Here is a 4841-nt window from a genome sequence, read left to right as displayed (position 1 = left end):
TTCAATTGCGTTATTTTGTGCTTTGTTGTCGTGTTTTGTTTTGTGTTTTGGTGTTGAGTTGTTCGAGTTCCTTGTGTATTTTGGTTATTAACCTCTTATCAGATATATGGTTTGCAAATATTTTCTCCCATTCCATAGCTTGCCATTTCACTCTGGCAATTGTTTCCTTTGCTGTGCAGAAAGCTTTTTAGTTTGATGCAGTCTTATTTGTCTATTTTTACTTTTGTTGTCTGTGCTTTTGGCATCATGACCAAAAAATCATTGCCATGACCAATGTCAAGAAACTTTTCCCATATGTTTTCTTCTAGTTTTACTGTTTTAGGTTTTATGTTAATTAAAAAAAAATTGGCACTTTATCCTTACCCTGACTTCTTTTTCTTTTTACTTTACTTTTTAACCTCTTTTGTTGTATAATATTACATAAGTTACAGGTTTACAACATAGTGATTCACAATTTTTAAAGGTTATAGTACATTTATAGTTATTGTAAAACATTGGCTATATTCCCTGTGTTGTACAATATATCCTTGTAGCTTATTTATTTTATACATAATTGTTTGTACCTCTTAATCCCCTACCCCTATCTTGCCTCTCCCACCCTCTCTCTTCCCACTGGTAACCACGAGTTTGTTCTCTGTGTCTGTGAACAAATTTATCTGGGGCTGTTGATCCATACTTGGATGATACTGATGATGAGATGGACCCAGAAATAGAAGAGCCTTATGAAAAGTTTTGTTTGTAATCAGAGAGTAAGCAAAAACAGTAAAATTAAGTTTCAGCATATACATTTTATAAAGCAGTTTAGGTTGTGGTGATTTAGCAGAACACAGGAAAGCAAGAAAATGTCACAATTCTATCAAATTAAGGATATGGAGTTATGTTACTAACGTATGCAACATTAATTTTGTTTAACACTCTCTGCCAAAGTAAACTTTATTCCCTAAAATTTAAAATGTATATATATGTATATATATAATAGTTTATTGTGTACAGTTAATTCCATTGTTTTGGCTGCAATAAAATCAATTTTGAAATAAATGAAATGTTAAAAGTAAATTTTGCCAGCTGGTTAGAAGTTTATCCTTTAAATTCTATTGATACTTTTCTTGAGGGAAACAGTCTTAGCCTAGAAATACATATTACTGCACAATGCAGCATCCTTAAGATATGAATATTATAGCTTTCATTTAGTTTTACATTTAGTGTCTCAGTGACTTGAGTTTCAAATATGAATCACGATCATGAATATCTTTAGCAGTGAAGTCTTAGAATATATCCTTAATCACTGATTATCCAGATGATATTTGATACCAAGGGCTTTCAAAATGGGGTTAAAAAAAAGACTTAGACTCTGTAATGGCCTACATGGGAAAAGAATCTAAAGAAAGAGTGAATATATACATATATATATGTATATATATGTATATATATATATATATACATATATATACATATATGATTCACTTTGTGTACACCCGAAACTAACACAACATTGTAAATCAACTATACTCAAATAAAAATTTAAAAAAGACAACAACTTAGAACTCCCAACTAAACAACCAAGATTCTTCACTGAGGATTTATTGCAATTTTAGAATTGCTCATTTTTTTCACCTAACCTCATTACCCTAAAGCCTATAACAGGGACTTCCCTGGTGGTGCAGTGGTTAAGAATCCGCCTGCCAATGCAGGGGACACAGTTTCGATCTCTAGTCTGGGAAGATCCCACATGCCACGGAGCAACTAAGCCCATGCACCACAACTACTGAGCCTGCGCTCTAGAGCCCACGAGCCACAACTACTGAGCCCGTGTGCCACAGCTTCTGAAGCCTGCATGCCACAACTACTGAAGCCTGCACACCTAGAGCCCATGCTCCGCAACAATAGAAGCCACCACAATGAGAAGCCGGCGCACCGCAACGAAGAGTAGCCCCCGCTCGCGCAACTAGAGAAAGACCGCACCCAGCAACAAAGACCCAATGCAGCCAAAAATAAATAAATAAATAAATAAAATTTATTTTATTTTTTTAAACATCTTTATTGGAGTATAATTGTTTTACAATAGTGTGTTAGTTTCTGCTTTATAACAAAGTGAATCAGCTATACATATACATATATCCCCATATCTCTTCCCTCTTGCGTCTCCCTCCCTCCCACCCTCCCTATCCCACCCCTCTAGGTGGTCACAAAGAACCGAGCTGACCTCCCTGTACTATGCAGCTGCTTCCCACTAGCTATCTATTTTACGTTTGATAGTGTATATGTGTCCATGTCACTCTCTCACTTCGTCCCAGCTTACCCTTCCTGCTCCCGTGTCCTCAAGTCCATTCTCTAGTAGGTCGGTGTCTTTATTCCCATCTTGCCCCTAGGTTCTTCATGACCATTTTTTTTTAGATTCCATATATATGTGTTAGCATATGGTATTTGTTTTTCTCTTTCTGACTTACTTTACTCTGTATGACAGACTCTAGGTCCATCCACCTCACTACAAATAACTCAATTTCGTTTCTTTTTATGGCTAATACTCCATTGTATATATGTGCCACATCTTCTTTATCCATTCATCTGTTGATGGACACTTAGGTTGCTTCCATGTCCTGGCTATTGTAAATAGAGCTGCAATGAACATTTTGGTACATGACTCTTTTTGAATTATGGTTTAAATTTATTAAAAAAATAAAGCCTATAACAGTATTCTGCTTTATTTATATGACTTTAACACTTTCGTTTTATAGCATGAGTTGCATTGACTTTTCTACTAGAAAATTTTACTAGATCTTTGTCACTCGTTTTCATCTGCTTTATTATTGATACACCTTGAGAATCACTTTTCTAATACTTTACTATAATGTGGTACCACCTCAGCCCTATTTTAGTAATATTTTTACCTAATGTCAAAAATCTTTTTCCAACTAACTAAAAGTAAAACTTATGTACAAAAGGACTGCTTGTAAATATGCAGGTAAATAGTTCTGTTAATAACATAACAAACTGTTTTACATTTGGAACATCTTTGCTAATACAGTTAGCTTTCCGTTTGTTCGGTCTGGATTAAAATTAGAATCTAAGGTGGGGCTTCCCTTGGCTGCTCAGTGGTTAGGGATCTGCCTGCCAATGCAGGGGACATGGGTTTGAGCCCTGGTCCGGGAAGATCCCACATGCTGCAAAGCAAATAAGCCCCTGCTCCACAACTACTGAGCCTGTGCTCTAGAGCCTGTGAGCCACAAGTACTGAGCCTGAGTGACATAACTAGTGAAGCCCGTGTGCCTAGAGCCTGTGCTCCACCACAAGAGAAGCCACTGCAATGAGAAGCCCACGCACCGCAACGAAGAGGAGACCCTGCTCGCCGCAACTAGAGAAAGCCCGTGTGCTTTGGCAACGAAGAGCCAATGCAGCCAAAAATAAATAAATAAATTTATTTTAAAAACCCAAACTGAATCACTTTTATTGCCACATACAACCACCAGCAGTAGTATATATCCAGGGCTGTCTTTAATTTCCTTCTCCCCTTTCTAAGGCTGGGGTTACATATGCAAATTCCCCCCCCCTGAGTTTTCCTTTTATCAGTGTAGACACAGAAAAACTTATACCCTATAAAAACCAACTGTAAGAAGTCATTTTTGAGGCAATCAGGGAATTTGGAATACAAGTGACTGGGTGATGCCACCAAGAGATTATTATTACCATTCAGGTGCCTGGATGGCACTGTGGTTATGTAGGAGAAAAGTCTGTGTTTTTTAGAAAGTGCATACACATAAAGATACAGGGATGAAAACACATGTTGTGTTGAGTTTCTTTTAAATTAGCACAGCAAGAAGAGGAGCGTGAGTGCGGAGGGGAGGAGTAGAACATTGATTCCTGAGACAAGCTTGCACTCATCCATCCTGGGGCTGCTCATCTACCTTTTTTTATTTTTTAAGTATAGTTGATTTACACCATGCCACTTCTTTTAACTGGGATTCCTAGCACAACCTGCACAGCATCTGCCAGTGTCTGATCCATCCTGTGATGTACAAAAAACAAACCTGCTCTACCACGGGCTGCTAAGTACAAAGTCTTTTCAAAGATTTGAATCTTGGCCCTACCTTTGGGCTGTGTAACCTTGGGAAAGTCACTGAACCTCTCTGAGCCTCTATTTCCTTAGTTAGGAACTAAAAGAATGATGCCCCCTCCCCAGGGGACGGCTAAAAGATCGATTAGCCAGGCCCTGGTGCACAGTGAGTACCCACATGGTGTCACCAGCATGAGCAAGCACAGCTCTGTGCCACTCCACAGACTCTCATATCCACTCAGGGGCAGGGGCGACACTCTGTGTCCAGCATCCTCAGTCACAGTGCAGGCCCCTGTGCAGAATGACCGCAGTCAGTCCCGACCCCTTAACTCTAGCATCAGCTAAAGTTATCTGAGCCCTCACCATGGGCCTTACTTGTATTCCTTCATGTAAATTTCACAACATGGTACAGCAGGTACCATCATGATCCCCATCCTACAGATGTGGTATCCGAAGCTCTAAGAGGTCAGCTACCTTGCCCAGGGTCACAGAGTAAGTAAGCTGTTGGGCTTGGAGGTCTGCCTCCATACTGTGGGTCCTCCTACTCCTAGGTGGGCCAGTTTGCCTCCCCAGATTGTGAGAACCTCCAGCACAATGGCCAGGTGGGCTTTCACAGGCCTTCCCACATTGCTGTCCTTTACATGCAGCAGCCAACATAGGCTTATTGCTTGAAGCACATATAGGTACAAGAAGACATGGCAGGGACATTATTTTCACAAGAAAATATCCTCTCTTCATTGCCAACACTCAGATGATAACCATCTTTATCTTCTCTCCTGGGCCCTCATGA

Source organism: Lipotes vexillifer, unplaced genomic scaffold (genome assembly GCF_000442215.2).
Source record: "Lipotes vexillifer unplaced genomic scaffold, Lipotes_vexillifer_v1.1 scaffold856, whole genome shotgun sequence".
Lineage (NCBI taxonomy): Eukaryota > Metazoa > Chordata > Mammalia > Artiodactyla > Lipotidae > Lipotes > Lipotes vexillifer.
Note: the sequence above shows the minus strand (reverse complement) of the source record.